The sequence below is a fragment of the Calypte anna genome, chromosome 2, assembly GCF_003957555.1.
Source record: "Calypte anna isolate BGI_N300 chromosome 2, bCalAnn1_v1.p, whole genome shotgun sequence".
Taxonomy (NCBI): Eukaryota; Metazoa; Chordata; class Aves; order Apodiformes; family Trochilidae; genus Calypte; species Calypte anna.
Window position 1 is genome coordinate 72,188,020 of NC_044245.1, and position 19,616 is coordinate 72,207,635.

A 19,616-nucleotide genomic window follows, 5' to 3' on the forward strand; every position below is an offset into this window, starting at 1 on the left:
TTTGGTGTTTCTTTATCTAAACATTTCTCACTTTCTACAAAAGAATTAAAATATTGTCATCAATTGACATTTTCTATACACAAAATACATTGTACCTGCTTGTAAAACAGATACAAGAAACATGCAAATTTTATGGGTAGCTAGGAGAACTTTATGTGTCTCATCTGAGATATCAAAGTACTCAGTTCTTTTTCACCCTTTCAGAAGACATGCTGACAGATTCCATCATGGGGTTTAAGAGCTGTGAGTCTAGTCTGAGATGAATATAAATTGGTACACATAGTATCAAGAAGGTAGGAAGGAAAAAGGTTGTCATTGCAGTCTCCTAATCTGGATACCAGTTTTGATCCTGTATTTGATACGTGTGGTCCCAAGTAGAAACTCAGGATAGGAAGTTATCCTATTGAAAGTAGAATGCAATTGGCATCAACCTTCTACAGATTGTTTTTGTGAGGAATACATTCTTTTTGGTTTCCATTTGAGAAGAAAATAAAGCAAGCTGCTTGAAGACTCCAATATGAAATATCACCAGTAGCCTGAAAAAAGGCCACAGCTACTGGCCATTTCAATCTTGTATAAAGTTGCACTGCTTCCCAATGAGGCAATCTCTGCCCCTTGCTTGATTTCTCCCTTGTTCCAGAACAACACTTCATTGCATCTGAATGGTAAACTGGCTGTAAACCCCTATTTTGTGTTAGGCTGTATGTAAAAACTCATGCAGCAGTCACCCTGATTGAGATCCAGGCTGAAATACTTGACTTTTTTGCTTTGTTTGCAGAAAGATTGAAACTCCATCTTCCAAATTATTCTTTCACTCTGCTGCCTGCTTAACACAAAGACTTTCTCTGTGAAGAAATGATGAGATCTTTCAAGTTTGGGTGTTGGGGTTTTTTTTTGTTTGTTTGTTTATGTATATATGTCACGAGGGAGCGGAAGTATTATTTACTTGTGTGATGGCAGTACTTGAAATCTGGTTCATGATGAATTCTTCAAATGTGACTATGACTATAAGAAATTATAGTATAAGGTAGTCAGAAAGTACCTCTGGACAAGCTAGTGTATCCCCTGTTCGAAGTGAGGATAACTTCAAAGATAACTTGGGTTGCTTAAGGCTTTTCCCAATTGAATTATAAAGAAACTTCAAGGACTGATATTTAATAGCCTTTTTGGGCTCCTGTGTCAGTCCTTAATGACTCTCATGGTGTTTATTTTTTTTGCTTATCTAGTTAGAATTTGCCTTTTGCAACTAATATCTGAAGTTTGTTTCTTCCTTATAGCAACTCATTAGATATCTAAAAATAGCAATTCTCTGTTCCCCTGACTAGTCACCTCTCCTCTGCACTAAACAAAACCATTTCCCTTTTTTTCTCGTCATCTGTCACATGCTCCAGTCCCCTACCCATCTCACCAGTATAGTACTAATGAATGCATCATTGAAAAAATAAAGATGATTAACGAAGAAAGGGGAAAAATGAAAAAATAAGCGCAGTGTTCAAGGTAATGTTAGCTGTTTCCAGTGGGAATGAACAGCAGCTAATTTAGTATTTTTCTGAAAGAAAAAAAAGATTCTGAAGACAATCAACCATAAAGATCTTAACTATTAACTCCCAGATTTTGTGCAGCAGGTACTCTCCTTCACAGAAACTTATTCAACCACCATTTTTGGTATGAGGAGCTCACCATTGTCTCTTGGACATTTGTATAGAGCTCAAATTCCTTGAAAGATAAAAAATCTAGAATAAAGCTTTCCCTAATATTATTGTGATTGTGGATTATAGCCTCTGCATTTTAAAATAGAAAAACTAAATTTTTTTTCATCTACTTCTTAAATATTAAAACACAGCTTGCTGGAAAGAAGCAGTGACAGAAAAATAATTTGATGGATAAAACAAACCTTTTTCAATAAGGGAGGCTTAAAAGATAAGACTTCCTTCTCTTCACTGTGCAAATTCTGACTTCAATAACAAAGTAAAAAACAAAGTCAGCTCTCTTAACCCTGCATCTCATGAAAGAAGCACCAAGTGTATCTTCCATACATTAATGGACTATTGCCTAGATTAATGTGTGTGCTAAGGATGTAAATGCAAATGAAATTTTTGATTAAAATTAATTATTTCTTTGCCTTACGTACACAGAGCTATGGCTCTGTTTTGAGTCCAAGTGACAGCAAGCCTATAGATAACTCTCAAAAGCTGACAGGAATCCAATCCTAATATTAAAAAGGGGAAAGAAAACTGGAAGGCATTTATAAAGTGAGGGATTTAGCTGTTCTGTTTGATGTTTTATGAAATATGTGGAGTATGGAAAAGGACATTAAATCACTCAAGAAATCTTGTAATCATTAAATTTAGCTTCACTCGGTATGATAACTTCTGTATATATAAACAGCAGTGCTTACGAGTTCTAGGTGAATGCATAAATATATGTGAGAAGAGGTATGTGATGACTAGATTAATTCAAATGATGATTATTAAAAGGAAATAAGGGCCATCGCTCTAACACTGGACTTTTAGCAGAAGCCATTGCAGAACACCGTATCTTGGGCATATTTGCATTCTGTGATTTGTCGATTTAACTTTAGAGGCAATTTCCTAGGGGATTTGCTATGATGTAGAGTTTTCATAATGCAAATATTCAAAATACTAGCCAAAAATCTACATTACAAATTTTTACAGAAGTATAAAGTGAGCATTTATACTTATGAAAACGCACAGTTGCCCTGTTTCCCAGCCCATTGATCACAGATCAGATTTTCCTTACCTTTTTGTCCTTGACAGTCTAACACAAGCTGAATGGCAAGGCAGGCCACTGCCACTGTCAGTCTCCAAGTGTGCCACTACAGACTCTAGGTATGCTAGTCCTCAGCTGCACCAGTTTTTAACAATTTTTAATGACTCCTGTAACAGGTATGCTAGATTAGTTAAATGTTTCCTAGCAAATGATAGAAATTCCCAGATTTCTTCTTCAATTACTCCTTGTTTTCATAACTGAATCACTTGCAAAGAAAACTAACCTTTAGAACCACTGGAGATCTCATGGATGTCACCTGAAGTTTTTTCAGTGATCCCTATAAGATATCAAATAACTATTTTGATTCCCCCAGGAGTTATTGAGAGTTCCTTAAAAGATCCTGGCAAAATGTATCATTTTTAAGTTGGGATAAACTCTTGAAATAAGATGTCATTTTCTGTCAGTTTGATGTAAAAGTTCTACATCTTTTTATCCCAAATGCCGCAATTCAATCATGGAACATGGCCTGAATGCAGCTAGGAATTTTGATTTAAGATTACTAATTACTTTATGACTCAAACTCTATACGAAAACACTGTGAAAGCAAGGGGCATTTTTGCTTTTTCTCTGGCATTTATAGATTGTGAGAAATAAACAGCTGGGGTAAGCAGCAGGCTTTTCAATATATTTTTTTTATTTATTTATACACAGAACTTTAAGCATATGTCATATTGATGGCATTTACATCATAATATATGTTGTTCCCTATAGCTGTGCAAATTCATCAAAAATTGTCTGAATGTCTACTGAATGTTAAGGCAGGAACAGCTTACCAAACTTTTTTTTCCCATCTGGTTCTTATACCGCAGGCTCAGCTTTTCTGCATAAAGCACTCAAAGAAATTTATTTTTTTTTAAATTTAATATTCTGCCTCTGAAAGAAAGTGATTCTTTTTCTCAGGCTGAAGGAAAGAAGAAATAGAATTTAGGAATTAGTTTGTTCCAGACATGAGAACAAGAAGAATAAAGGGAAAACATCTACAGGGAGAACTAAGTAAGATGATTAAATCTAGGTTAAATTAAATACATTAGAAAAAGGGTTTGTCTGCAACACCTTGTACAGCATATGCATATTTTAGGTTGTACAGTTTCATTATAGATTTGTATGTATTTATTCAACAGAGCTTTTCATACAGAAACTCTATTGCTTGATTTTAAGCTTTCTGACATGTTGAGTCTTTGCTTTTAATTGTGTGATTTCTAACATGTATGGCTCCTAAAGCCTTTGGCTGTATGGTAGTCAGTAGTCTGAGAATTAATACCAGGAAATACTATAAATTGTTTTTATTAGTATGTAGAATTGTAGTCAGACTGTGCATGCTTCATTTGTGGGCTGCTAGCTGGACTAGCAAGGTTATGTGTTTTCAAAACTTTTTGTACCATCCAAATTAGAAAAAAATAGTATACTGAATTGTCTGATCTTTGGCATTGTTCTAGTGCCTGTTCATATCCGAAAAAATGCTGTTGTTTTTTTTTTTTTTCCTTGGGTCTAGATCATGTGCTCCATGCCTTCCCAAGAAATCAGTTTCAATAAAAATTGCACAAGTTCAAAAGAGTAGATGTCCTTTCACATTCAAACTATAATGTAGTCAACTTCAGTGTTGCATTGATTTTACTCTTGAAGATGCATGGAGACCTGCTTTCTATATGGTTATTCTGGACAGTGAGTGAAAATGTAAGCTTTATGTAATGGAGTGTCTCCAAAACCAAAAAAGAACTCCCTCTGCACTACACAGCTAAAATGTTTTCTTTTCAGTAGCAGCTATACCTGGAATGTTCCTTAAATAGCAGCATAATTACTAATTGCCTTTTGCTATCTTGCACAAGTGCCATAATAGTAACTGTCCACTTACTACTACAAAATGAAGGCGAACAATATTCAAAAAATGTACCCAGTAATATAGTAACCATGGCATCTATTGTTTGGTATCTGAAGCACACAGAGTAGAATGAGAAGAGACACACTGTTGCACTCATGGACATACACTGTCCAGACACAAATGACTCACCTGCTTTTTGCCAGCTCACAAATAAGGGATGGGTAACATTTGCTAAGAAAAAGTATGACAGGCCTGAAATATGACACGTGAAATGGAAACCTAGATAAGATAGAATCTTCCTTTTCTTCCCACTAGATAAGCCTTATTTATTCCCTAGCAATGTAAAGATTTTCAAGAGACTTAATATAGCAACATACACTTTTTATCCTCTGTAGCCTGGAACCATAAATCTTCTTGAGAAATATGTTATCTCTTCAGTATAATTAGTTTTGTGAAATGCTTACCACCTAAGCTACAAGACAGTCACTGTTCAATAATTTTTTTTCCTTAGCTCACTAACTTTTAGAAAGTATAAAAATTATGTCATGTGCCTTTAGTTCTATAACAACTTTATTTCTGAATTTGTGACACTGTTTTCTGGCCTCAAGTAGCAATATCACGAGTAGCTACTTTTTCCACCTGAAGTTTTGTTCCTTAGGCAATGGTATCGGAAGTTATGTACTTAGCTTCTTAATCACTCCTAAGCTCAGTGGAAATGCTGAAAACAAACATGACATTTTATCCTTGGCAAGACAGATAATAAGCTGGAATAATTCCTTTTTGCTATTCCAAAATAATTCTTTGTTCTCTACCACAAGTTTATTTCTGCAAATAATAAAAAAGAAGAGCTCCTGTTTGAAAATCACGGAGTAAAATACAAAGCAAAAAGTCATCAGCTAGAGAAAGATTCTCACAGTCAAATAATGATGTAGCTGAGTAGAATTCTTACAATGACACAAACGAGTCCACATACATGCAGATGTAATACAAAAAACCCATGAATGCTATAATTCAATATATATGATATAATTGGTTGCTCTGATGAAAATTAGCTGGTATACATCCCATTTAATAGAAACCACAAGATAATATTTGATCCAGCAAAGTTGAAGAATTGTGCAAAATTGTGGCATGTAAATTTTTATGTACATAAGTGCAAGAAAGCATCCAGGAGAGAGAAAAAACTGACATTCACATATTGAATTTAAGTACACGAAAAGAATTACCAGTGGGCCTCTCTAAATTGCTCAGTATAAATATTCTGTGACTGTACAGTGTTAAAAATTAATCCCAGAAGGATTAATGACTAAGAGATAAAACCTAAAATTAATAATAAACAAATAAACAGGACAGGGTATAGTTTAGACAGTGGAGATAATTGAAAACAATAGCATATTCCTACTTGGAATACTATGCTCTGTCATAGACTCTCAAACATATATATTCAAATAATAGAAATAAACATGATTGCAGCAGAGACATGGTAAGAACTGTCAAACAAAAAGCAAATAACATGACTGTGAATGGTATGACTTGAAGCAGGACAAGGAAGATGAAGGTAAAATTTAGACAATTCCAAGAATATAAATAGAATCCGGCCATCTTAGATCAGTAATAAAAATCTCTTTCAGTTAAGCAGATATGTTAATCTTTTTGACCTAGTTTAAAAAAAAAAATATGTGTATTTGTGACACATTATTATTTGTAGAAATTTCTACCACAAGAATTCATTAACAAATTTTAGTAATATACCAGTAATCAGATTCCATAGTTAAATCATGTTGATTGAAATATTAATTTCCTGAATTCTTGTGACTGAAGATACACTGGACCTTCTGATCTTCAGAGAATAAACTTCGGTAAGCATAGGTTCATCTATAGCTGTTCATTGAAAATTTTCTTGTGCTTTTCTCAGAAGTCCTGCTGTCTGTAAAAAGACAGAAAAATGAAAGGCAACATTCATTCAAAATGGCCATTGCTAGTATGTCCATTAAAAAATATACATTAGATGTAGGTAAAATATGTCCACTTAAACTTAATTTCTATTTGGAAAAACGCACTTTTGGGGATATCTAGATGACACAAATCTAACTAAATCTTGCCCTGTAGAACATTTAGATAAAACAAGAATAAAAATAAAATAAAAATTAATTTGTCTTAATTTTCATCCTCTAACTTCAATTTGATTCAGATAAAAAAAGATTTACAACTCTTTAATGCAAAAATGAAAGATCTCTCTTCTGGTCTGAAAAAAAACAAAACCAAAAAAATATTTTTTTTAATCACCAGAACAATTATCTGATATATAATTTGTTGCTTTATGCCAGTACTTTGTCCAGGAATATCATTGTCCCATGGCCACATACTTCATAGGGCTAGCTGAAAGAGGAAGAGTGAGAGCTACCCATTTCTTCTTCTAAAAGAATACATTCTTTTTAGATACTTAATTGGGAAAGAAGATAACAAGGCAGGGCAACAAATAAGTGCTAAAAACATTTGCCATTTCTCATTGCACACTTAATCAATCACACTGTTGGATAAGCACTAGAGGTGAAATTAATAGAGGTAAACAAGGAGTATCTCGAGTGCTTTTTTTCCATAAGGGCATTTAGATATATATGCAGCATTTTTTCTCCCTGCTTGTTCCTGAGGAAAACCATTCCTTCTTTTGTTTATCGTTTATGGTAATAGTCTAGTAAAAAATATATATTTGCTTTGGCTAAGCTGCCTTTAGAGATCTTACAGGAATGATTTTGTGGTAGCCAGAAAGCAAATAAGCTTCATCAGAGGCATGAAGATTAAGTATAATGATACCTTGATTTAGTTTGTGGAATTTTAATGAGGGATTCCATACGAATCCCAGAGGCACATCACTGCTTTAATTGTTTAACTTTAATTATTATTTGTGATATGAAACAGATGTTTTTCTTCCTAACCTCATCTACATGAATATCACTTTGAAACATGTGCTAAGTGGCCACCTTGAAATTAGGTCAAGCGATTAAGAGGACGGCCAGATGGTTGTTTAATCCAAATGAGTAATGTTATGTTTTTCTGAAGAATGTTTCATAATGCTTATACTTTTTGTGTATTACAAAGTCTGACTGCTAAATGGTCAACTGATGGCTTTTCAGAGCACCAAGAGAGAGTTAATGTTAATTTCTCTATAACAGCTCCTATTTTATATTACTTTTTTTTTGATTTATTTTTCATTTGACTCTTGAAATGGTGGTGGTTGAGAACACCTCTAAGACAAATAAGCATATTGATATCTTAATGTAGGAAACAATATTTGTCACCATGAGCATGTGAGAGTAAGGACCATTTAGTTTTTTTGGTGGGAAATAAATCTGTATGAGACTTGTAGAGCTATTTTGAACCTAAAGGTTGAAAACATAAAGACTTAGACTGGATGATTATGAAGCCAATCTCAAATTTATGAAGTTTAAACATTGCTTTGATACTAGCTGAGTTTTTACATTTTTTTGTTTGGTTGGTTTGGGGTTTTTTTCCTTGTTTATTGTTGGTTTTTTGAGGTGTTTTTTGTTTGTTTTTTATTTGTTTGGGGGTTTTAATTTTTATTTTTTTTAGGGAGGCAGTCTTTTTGTATGTCTTTCAATGTGAAATTATTCCTTAAATAATCCCATTACAGATACAAGTTTTCAGCACTGTTTTCATTCAAAACCACTTTTCTCTTAACCTGTGAACATGCCGCTTTTGCATTTCTTTCTATCTTGGGTTAGTGCAGTGATGTTTTGGAAGCAGGGAGGGCAAAAGAGTGGCTTCTGGGAGAAGCTGCCCTGGTTCCATTCCCTGCCCCACCTCTGCCCAAGGCTGAGCAAATATATGAAGCTGGGCACACCTCTGAGTAACATTTTCAAGAAAGGGAAAACAAAACTGTAAAAAATACATAAAAGAAATGATCAGGATGAAGTGAGAGCAATGCCAGAGCTAAGACACCAAGGTCAGTGAAAAAGTAGGGGCAAAGGTGCTCAAGCTCTGCAGCCTCTGGTGAGATGGCAGCTGTGCCCCTGCAGCTGATGGAGGAGCATGGCAGAGCAGTCCCTAAAGAAGTATCATGGAGAAGTTCTTGAAGGACCACAATGGACTACATGCAGATTTGTATCCCCTGAAGTGTCACAGGTGGGCAGAAGTGAGGAGTCCTCTGCCCAGGGAGGAAAGAGCAGCAGAAACAACAAACGTGTGGGGAATGGATCCTAAAGCTCCACTCCCTGACCTCTGTGCCACTGAGGGGGAGTGAAGTAATCTGGGTCCGGGAAGAAGGGAGGGGTGGTTGGGGGGAAGGTATTAAGATCTGGACATGTTTTCTTTTTCTTCTTGTAGATCGAATTAGGTTTTTCCCTCTCAAGTTGAACCTCCCTGCTTTTTGCCTGTTATCTTAATTGGGGAATGCAGACCTCCATATCCTTGTCTTGATTAATGAGACTTGAGGTTGATTTTATCCTCCCTGTCCCACAGTGGGTGTGAGGGATGAGTGTGCAGAGGCCTAGTTGGTACCAGCTGGACCTAAACTGTGACACTTTTAACGTTGCTCTTGTTACCCATAACTGTTGAAGTTTCTTGAATGCATTGCTCTGTCCAGGTGGGCTTTCAGAACTTTCTAGATGTATCTGGCATTTCCAGAAATATAGCTGAGAAGTGCATAGCAATTCCAGACACCCTGCAACTTCTCTACAAATGACTGGTATGGATCTGATGGAGGTAATTGTCTATTATGAAAGAAACACACAGGTGCTCTGTACATTTTTGGTATGGTTGATGTCTCCTAAACAAAGCACTAGAACAGTCATTCATTAACAGGATCTATAGGCATGTGTGTCCAAGTGAATCAGAATTTACAGGGCATATGTACCATTCCACACTTGTACCTGTATCTGCTAAGATATTCCCTAACAGAAGTATTTCATTTCTCTCTCTGCCTCTAATATAAAGACTACTGGGAAAAAAGGAAAAAAAAAAAGAAAAAAAAAAGGAACCACCAAATTTAACCCAATAATGCATTTTTCTCTTTAATAAAAGTAGATTAATGAAGTCATTAAGACGTGTAAACTTCTTTCTGATCTATCTGTAACAGTTTTGTCCTTGTATGCAAGTAGAACCGTGACCCTGTGGAGCAGGAATTGTCTCATTGATAATCAAGGCCATGGTTTAATGTGATTTAAGGCAATGAAATAATACGTCTCTCTGCAGCTTGATTGCTGTTACTGACATCACCACTTTTATTACTTTCACTGCTTTGGAAACGAATTGACATTCAGTTCAGAAATAACTCTGTTTGCTCAGCCAAACTGACTTCAATGCTCCCCCTGTGAGCTGACAGCTGGCTTGCAGCAACTGATGATGAGTAATCAGCTGATCAAGGCTGAAAACAGAACCCTGCACCTGGAACCATCAAACTCCCATTTCTATAACCTTTGGAATAGTTATGTAATTGATATAATGTTGTTGTATCTGTGTTCTTGTTAGCTTTTGCAAAATCAGTCACTTCAAATTAAATTTGCATCGCTGAGTTTACCTCTACATATCTGGGGAACTCTTCTCTAATTCTGAAAATTGAAGCAGTCACACTATCTTCAACTTCCATAGACTTTTTTTGTCCAGAAAATTGTTTTATCACACTGAAGTAAAATTAATATAGTTATAATCAGATATTAATGTTTCTGCCTTCAAATAAGGGACTCCCATGGATTTGATACACTAACCCAATTTTTTTTCAGGATTTTTTTCTGTTACCTGTCATTGTGGTATCCGTAAATATAAATCTTGGTAATCTTGGCATAAGTAGTTTATGTCTTAGCCACTAAACTGCTCATGTTGAATATTTTTTCATAAGAATGCACATATGTAAAGTGGGAAAATGAAATACAAGCTGATTTTGCTGGTTGACATGTCAAATAACAAATGGAATAGCAAGCTTTCCATTTTGTAAGACTTGCTCAATTTCAGAGTCTGAATTGCGGCAACTTGTGCCTACTCACATATTTAACAGAAGTATCAATAAAGATCCTTGGATTTGTATGAGTGTAGGAAGAAGAGTCTACAAAAAAAATAATTTGATGAGGTTTGATTTCCCAAGGACATTATGAATGAAGGAACTGATAACATACTACTGATATTACATTATTTCTATAGGATTGTTATATGGAGTGTTATGCTATTTCTTATCAGGGTTTTACATATAACCTCCCTTGGTAAACAAGAATTAGGCATATGTTCTTTGAAAATGAAATAATCTTTCTAGAAACACTAACTGGAGGTTACACCCTGGTTACACTTTGTAACAGGTATTTATTAGGAAGTAAAATGTTTTATGAGAAAGTTCTGTTTGAGTAGACAGGCACACGTGTTCTTGTGAGGAAATTAATTTTTCGTATTTTAAATTGTCAGATAAGATAATTCATCTGAGAATTTTAAGGGACTTGGGGAAAAAACCCAACAAACAAAATAGTTTGTGACAGCCTCTATGTTTGATTCCCAGTTGTTCCTAGTAGCGGTACAGTCTGTTTAGAAGAGAGGATTTTGTGGCACATGGATTATATCAGTGTTTAAAAATACCTGATGTATGGGACTAAAGAATGGGGAGTCAGACTCTTCTAAGTGGTATCCAGTGACAGTAAAAGAGACAATGGGCACAGTGTGAAATACAGGTAATTCCTTTTAGTGTTAGGAAAAGGTTTTAAGTGGACAAATATAGGTTACCCTGAGATGCTGTGGAGTTTCCATCCTTAGAGACATTCAAAAACACACTGGACCAGTCCTGAGCAGCCTGCTGGATTAGACAGTCTCCAGATGTCTCTGCCAAACTTATCACTGATTATATGACTATTATGGAAACACCTCTGCTTTGGAGGAAATTGCACATTTCCTGTGGAGTGAGTGGGTCTACTCAAGGACGGGAGCTTGTAGGGCTTGTAGGCTTGTATGGCCTGTAGGATGTGAAGAACAGAAGATCTGAGACAGAGAAAGGAGCTTTTCTTTAATTTTTAATTTTTTTTTTTTAAGTTGTTCACTTTCAGACTTACATAATCAGATACTCACATTCCGTGTGCTGGTACACCAGCTACATTATGAAGTCTTTTAAGCTTTTCAAACATGAAAACATCATCACCCATAAATCATAAATACAAAGTCACCTGCTTTCTGATCATGACCTTTTAATCTATTTTTGCTTTATGTATTATCACTACTAAACTATTTCCATCAAATCAGTAGGGACTGATCAAATCACTGGACTTGTGAATTTGTCTTAACTCTTCATCTGTCACTTTGAAATTTCAGGAGGTTTTCTGAATTAAAATAAAGCAGCCGAAAAATGTTTCAGTCAACCTTTATTATCAAGGATATGTTTTCTGCCTCTTCAGTGTAATGGCCTCACAGTGACAGCATTATTGATTTTTCCCCAAGTTGAATCTGCCCGTGAGCATAATTGGTGAGTGAGACCCTCATAGCCCTCTTCTTGACCCACAAGGTTCTATGTGGATTTCCTGCTCTGCATCCCATAATGGGGGCGGGGGGAGTGAGTGGCTCTGTGGCCCTTTGTTATCAGCCATGCTCAAAACATGAGATTACTATAATCTAAATACTTACACAAAACCTTTTTTGATTATAGAAATGTTTAGCATGCCAACATTTAATGCAAATTCTTTTTTTAGTAAAACTTAAACAAGCTTCTTTTCTCTTCTGCACATTATGCCAAATGTTACGCAGTTTTTATGCAAGATTCATGAGGAGAACACAACTATTTACAGTATGCAGATTATATGTTAATATGTCCCTGCTTTCTGACAGAGTTGTCGATGCTCAAGGATATCCTGCCTTCCCCAGATTAGATGCAAAGAATGAAAAATTCTCCCAAGTTCAGAAACTGCCAAACTCCACGACTGGTACAGCAGTATCCAGCTTTTCTGGCCCTGCAAGCTGCATACCAAAATCAACATATGTCTGTAAAGCTCAAGACATTTATTCTGTAACTGAGAAGAGCAGAAAGGTCCATGTGAATGGTTTAGAGGTAGAAGAGAACAGCAGGTAGAGGAGACCTACTCCAGATGCAGTAATTAAATGAAGGGGTAACTACATGTCCAGCCAGTCAGCAGGTGTCTTCTATTTAAAATAGAAATTATGAAGAAAAATTCTTACAATTCTAATAGTTAGGTTTGCTTATGAGAGCATTTGTCTGTCAAGCCACCATCATACAGGCAGAAATTAATGAACATCAGCATTAATAAGCAGAAAAGTATAGGTCTGGACAATCAGGAATGACACAAAAGGTTCATTGTCCATAAAGAAGTCAACGAAAAGGAGAATTAGAATAGTTGTGACTATTGTTTTTATAAGACCAAATATACATAGTGCACTATGAGTGTCCACAACATATGTTTTTTTCTCTTTCTTACTTGGAATTAAGAATATAATAAAGATCACCCAAAATATTTTTGTTCAGTCTCCATAGGCTAGGTACCAGATCCTGTGCTTGTATAGCATTGCTGAAGTTAATAGAAGCCAGCTCATTAACCTCAGATATTCTTGCGCTAAATATTATATGAGCTGTTTTATGTGTTCATCTACTATGTCTCACATACTTCATACAAAGGAAGTACTTACATTTCACTTTCAATGCATTGCAGTTTCTCCTTCAGATTGTATTCAGTATTTTGTGTACTAAACATACAGATATACTCAATTTCTTCACTTTACTTGATTTGTTTTTTTTCTTTTTGACATGGCACCAAAGGAAATAACAGGTAGAAACAGGTAATACGGATTTTAATAGTGACATTGCTTTTCCAGGAACTAGATATTATTTTAGATTGTGTTGGCAATATTTCCTAGGTTATTTTCAAAACTCTGTTTCATCTCTAAGGGAAAGTGTAATTACTTTGCTGACATCAAAGAGTCTCAGAATGGCTTGGGTTGGAAAGGACCATAAAGATCATCTAGTTCCAACTCCCTAGCCATGGGCAGGGACACCTCCCACTAGACCAAGTTTTTTCATGTCCCATCAAACCTGACTTTAAACACTTCCAGAGATGGGGTATCCACAGCTTCTCTGGGCAACCTGGGACAGTGTCTCACCACTCTCACATAAATGAAGCTACAGACAAGTATTATTAACAGATTTTCACAATGCATTTTGAATAAGGATATTTACTCCCTTATTATCCTAATTTAGTTTATTGATGTATTCTTAGTCTGCATTCTTTTTAGTTTCCATCTGGAAACAATGAGAAAGTTGGGTTCCAAATATGCAAGTGACTCAACCACAGTTTTTCAAAGAATGGTACACACTGAGCAATGCCCTGCTCATAACCACCTACTATGAGAAATGCACCTTTAGCTTTGCATCAATTGTGCAGTAGAACTGCGTGCAGCTTGCAAAATGTTACATATCCACAGCCCCTTTTCTGTTTAACAGACTCAGATGAACAAAGCACACACCCAGATTCAGGGTTTACTCATCTGAGTCATACACCAGATTTGGGAATAAGTGATATATAAAGACAGACACCCCCCAAACACACATGCACTTGGAGAAACACTGGAGAAATATTTCTCTTGGCTGTTTCATCTAACTCTTCCTACAGCATCTCCCTGCCCTAATATATTTACTGAGAAAGCAGATTCAATTTGACTTAATCTCAGCTTCCCCTAATTTTCTTAGCTCCTTCATACAGTTTCTTTTCCTGTAAATTTAATACATTAGTGCTTTCCTATCCATAATACTGGCTTTGCTCCTCTGTGGAATTCAATTGTGATACTAAGGAAAATATTATAAAAAACACTATGAAAAATACTATAAAAACTTCCACCCCTTCTCTTGCACCTAAAAGTAATTTCCACTGCCCTTTTAATCTGCCCCTCTCAGTCTGTCAACACTTTTCAAGGGGTGGCATAATATTGCATCAAATCTAAAATGAATGAAATGAAGCATTTTTACATAGTGCTTCAGCTGCTCCTCTCTTTTCAATATAAGTCACGTTATAATGTGGACTGAAGGATGCCAGATTGCTCAGCAATTTTACTGTGTATTTTACCCTGAGGGAAGGATCAGAGGCAGCTGTTAATCTCACTTATTCTTTATTTCCCTTGCTCATCTTAGAGGCAGCAGCAAGTGCAAGAATGAGCATCTGAGAAGTTTTTACAGGAAAAAACCTGTTTGCTTGCTCTGGTAGGCACCTGTGACAAAGAGACTGGGAATGGAAAATATTCCTACTGATTTTCAGAAAGCCACTGGTGGGGGAGGTTATGAGAGAAGGGGAAAGAAGGAGAGGGCTGGGATCTCCTACTAAAATCTGAGGGTTTTAAGACCTGTTTTGGGATGATATACTGTAATTTGTCCCTCCTGCAAGGTGAAATCTCCATGTGATCTACTAGTAATTTTGCATCTTTGAAAGGGGTAATTCAGTAACACTATTAGAAACCTGCCACTAGAGCGTTGTAATTGTCTGTTGTATTTTAGTTAAATTTACAGCCAAGATTAGTTTCTTCTCCATTTAGTCTACTTCTGTAACTTATTAAAAGCAAATAAAAAAAAGTTCTTAATGCTTAATGAAAAAGAAAATTCTAAGCATGAGCTTTGTAACAGAATATATAAGAATTTCAATTTTCATGTTTTATGGGTAGAAAGAAAAAACCCTTCCTTTTTGTGCAGGGTTCCTATTTCCAAATAAAATTTGCACAACATGCAGTAAATCAACGTAAAGATAAACTATGAATTCACTTTGCTGCGAAGGGCAGATCATTAACACAAAGTTTACTTTAGGCCTTTAAAATTCTTCTCCCATCTTCTGCTCTCTCTGGCTCTGTGACCTCAGGGGATGTAATCCCTTAAAATGCAGCTCATCTTCAATTAGCAGAGAGAACATATGCACGTTCTTCACTGAAATCCCTAGGTATCATGCAATGCAGTTCACTTCAGATTTTACAGTTAATTAAAGCCTCATACACATCTTCTGATTCTCCAGCTGGCACTAGAGAGTTTTAAAGCTTAAACCTTTTTTAGCTATTACTCCACTAAAAAGCTTGCTAATAAACCTCGGTGTGCATGTGGTTTTCTTGCTGACCAACACACTATAATGAGAAGTTTGTAAGTACTGATCTCCTCATAACAAGAAGATGAGAAGAAACTGAGGTTGCAGCAGGGACAAGAGTTTTAACTCTCTGCTTAAAGATAAACCCCCATAGGCATAACTAATCGGAGTTCATAGAGAAAACATACCTTGAAATTGTGAAAATGAAACTTGAGGGGAGCTTGGAAAACATTCCCAGGTTATAATCTTGGGAAAAAAGTAAGAAAAAAAGTCCCTATTTCTGAATAATATGCTTAGACCTTGTGGTAGGCAGATGTAATGCTGAAATTCATAAGAATAGATGGCATACTCGTTGGAGGAAATAAAGCATTTTGCTTTCTATCAAACCTCTCTCAGCACTCATTGGATGTACAGTATGTGTTAAAAGCTTTTTTTTATTTAGTGTTCTGTGTAGGGAATATGTATATAATAGTTGCCTCACAGTTGGTTTGATCTCTTAGGATGCAGATTCAGTACTAAATCTTTTTTCTTTTTTTAGTAGATGATTTCACAGACCTTTTTCTCTTCAGAATAGTGATTCTGAATAACTCAGTGCTCTTTCCTCCTTTTTTTCTTCTTAACAAATATCAGTCCTTCTTTTACCAGGTTGCTCTAATCACCTTTTAAATGTCTCAGCCTCTTTTTCTCCTCTCTTGATTTCTGCTTCTCTTTTCTCCACAATTTCTCCATCTTCTCTCTGCATACAACTTTTGTCTAACTCTCAGGTGCTTCTGAGCTTTCTCTGGAGAAGAGGCCCCTTGACTGTGGCATAATATCTTACTTTAAGAAGTTATTCTCTGATGAGTGATTTTAAAAAAATGTACTGTGATTTGCCAATGCATCTTGATGTGCGGTTGATCTCCAGAACAGCTGGGATTTTGTTGTAAATGAAAATGTATTTATGGTTCATAGTTATAAGAGCACAGCATACCTGGTGATTGCAGACACCAGTGTTTATGAAACTAATTCCTTGATTTATCTTTTTATTTTTTAATTGAAGTAAATAATAGACAAAGTTTGCTGGGCACATTAAATACATGGAAGTCTTAACATGAAATTAAATCTTCATTCTGTTTCCTTGATCTTTGTCAAAAAATTATATAAATATAATTAAAGGCAAAATTAGGGCCCTTGTCACTGGAATGTGAAAGCCCTGTGTCTTCTTCTCACTTGATCGGCCGAGGGAATGCTGTTATTCAAAATTTATTTTCAGATAAACCTGTTCTCTAAAACACTGACAATCTGAAAAATATGTGGCTGTAGGTATTAACTCTGCACCCTTGCTGGATCATTTCCCAGATATGCATTATTTCCACATAATTTCTGTGTTTCTAAATTCACATGGTTTATGACAATTATTTTATTTTGGTCCCTATCCCTTATTTAGTCTCATTCAGAAGCACTGTGTGTATTTTTTTGATGTAGAAAAGGGACCAACAAAAGCTAAGGAAGATTAATGGCTAGAAATGATATAAATGAGCATATACCTATTTATTCCACCGAATGTGTACCCATTTTAATCTGACCTGTTTCTATAACCGCAGGCATATGGTCTCATTTAATATTCCAGATTTATTTTCTATTTATTACTTGTGATTGATTTGTATTTTTGTGCATGTTTGCTTTATCTTTGGATATGGTTGAAGTCAGGAGAAAAATTACATTATTTATACATTTGAAACTACTTAAGAACATATTTTGCACAGAAAAAATGATGGTACTCTGTAATTTTCATTTTTAATGAAAGCTTATAGCTTTCATAAGCCATCATGTGAATTAAATGGCTTGTACAACCTGGCAGTAGTTTGCTAGTAGTCCCTTGCTGGTCATGGAAATAATAAAGCTAACTCTTTAATGTTTTGATTACTTCAATTCAGAATAGGAACCCACTGTAACTTGAGAAAGAGGAGTAGAAATGTAGGTGAACTGTAAATATTCACCCTTAACAAAATAACCAAGGTTGTAACACAGGTGTCTCTACAACATCAGGGAAAAAATTATAAAACCACAAAACCTTAGATTTCCTGTTAATTTTCTAGAGTAGTATAATTTCTTACAACTCCTCCGCTGCAGATTAAGAATGCTGAACAGATTCTCATTTCACTGCCAGTTAGAAGGAAGACAAGAACAGGAAGTACTGTATTTTTAATGTAAGCTGGCTATTTTTTTCTGTCGACTTGACAATAAAGTTATAAAGAGAAATTGCAGAAAGAAATGTCTTCCTTCTCTCAATCCATGAAATCATGTCACCTACATATGAGTGGGAGAACTTGATGCACCAATTTTCCAATTACTCTTTGATTTTTCTGGATTCTGTGGAAAACATAAGATTTTTCTTTAAGAGTACATTCAGAATTTTATTTTGGGGGCATTCCTTTAGTAGTATGCAAATTGGTTAAAAAATCCATCTATCTTTGGGGCAATACCAGAAAATGGTCTGGATTATAACTGCTTCAAAGAGTTCTTATGCATGATATACACTGAATTTTCCTTTCTCAACAGATTTTTAAAAGCATCATATTTATCTTAGCACTTTAGTCTTTTTAGTGACTTAGTGTGAAAGCAGTGAACAGATTAGTGGAATTAAGAAAAATGACATGGGTTTATATTAAATTATGAAGAAAAACGTACGTATCATTACAGGATTATTAGACCTGCAAAATTTCAAGGCTAAAAACCCAGCAGCTAAACACATTCAGATCTTTTAATTAGATTTTATTATCTTAAAGATCAGACAATTTCAGGAAGCACTGAATGTGAATTCTGCATAATCCACATAAAATGATCTTAAATTATCTTTTTTAATCTGTAATTGTATCTACATTTTTCAGATACACAAGGGAGGATTTATGATTTAGGCTTGTATTCATCTATATCAAATACATTTGTGGATGAGGTACTTAAAAGATCATTTATGTTGTGAATGCCTCTCATATGGCTAGTAATGTACATGGGCTGGAAGAGATGTTTTGTTAAGAGAGAGCATGTGGTTGCTAGCGTGAGCATTAGAGGGATGTGAAGACAAAGCTGTGCTCTAAAAGGAACAACTTATTTTCTATAATTTTTGAATGCATGTATCCACTTTGGCAGGAGGCTTAACTTTTTTCCTCCACAGGTAGACTTTCATAGTTGTTGAAAGCTATTACAAATATTTCCATCAGCACCTGATTAAGCACTTTACATCTGTTCATTTGGTGAACATCCTAAATACTTTGTTTCACTGTTTAACACAGCACTTTCAAAAAATCACAACCTTTGCAGAATAGTTGAAAGTGTTTTCTGATTATCTCCCACTATATTTTCTCTAATGCAGTTATTTAATATAGAAAATAAGATTTTATTTTCTAGTGAGGTTTATTCACCAGCTTTGGGTCCTGAAATATACACTATGTCCATATGATATATATATATATACACTAATGGTACACATATGTTTTAGGTACTAATATGCACATATCCATATGTTGTATTTCAATGAGAAAATGTGTATCTGACAAACAAAAACATGCAGTTAAGCTTCCTTTGCAGTGAATGCAGTCGTGTTTCCTTTGTAGCAGTATCCCTGAAGGACACTGGCTAATAGATATAATTAACAAAAGTGCCAGTATGTTTAGATCCTAAACATTACTTACAGTGAATAAACAGACCCTTCTCATAAACATTCTAGTGTTTTCTCCTTGTAAATGTACCAGATGTTGAGTCATAAAATGTAGGAGGTTTAGCATTAATTATTTAGATCATTTGTCTGTCATTATAGTCCCTTATGCCATACAGGTTTTGAGTTAATAAATAAGACTGTTAGATTGAATTTTTCTGAAGAAAACAACTTTACACATCTTTTTTTTTAACCCTATAGGAAAACACAATGAAATCGGGGGTAGGGTTTATTTTAAAGCTGTAAAACGATTATTTACCAGTCA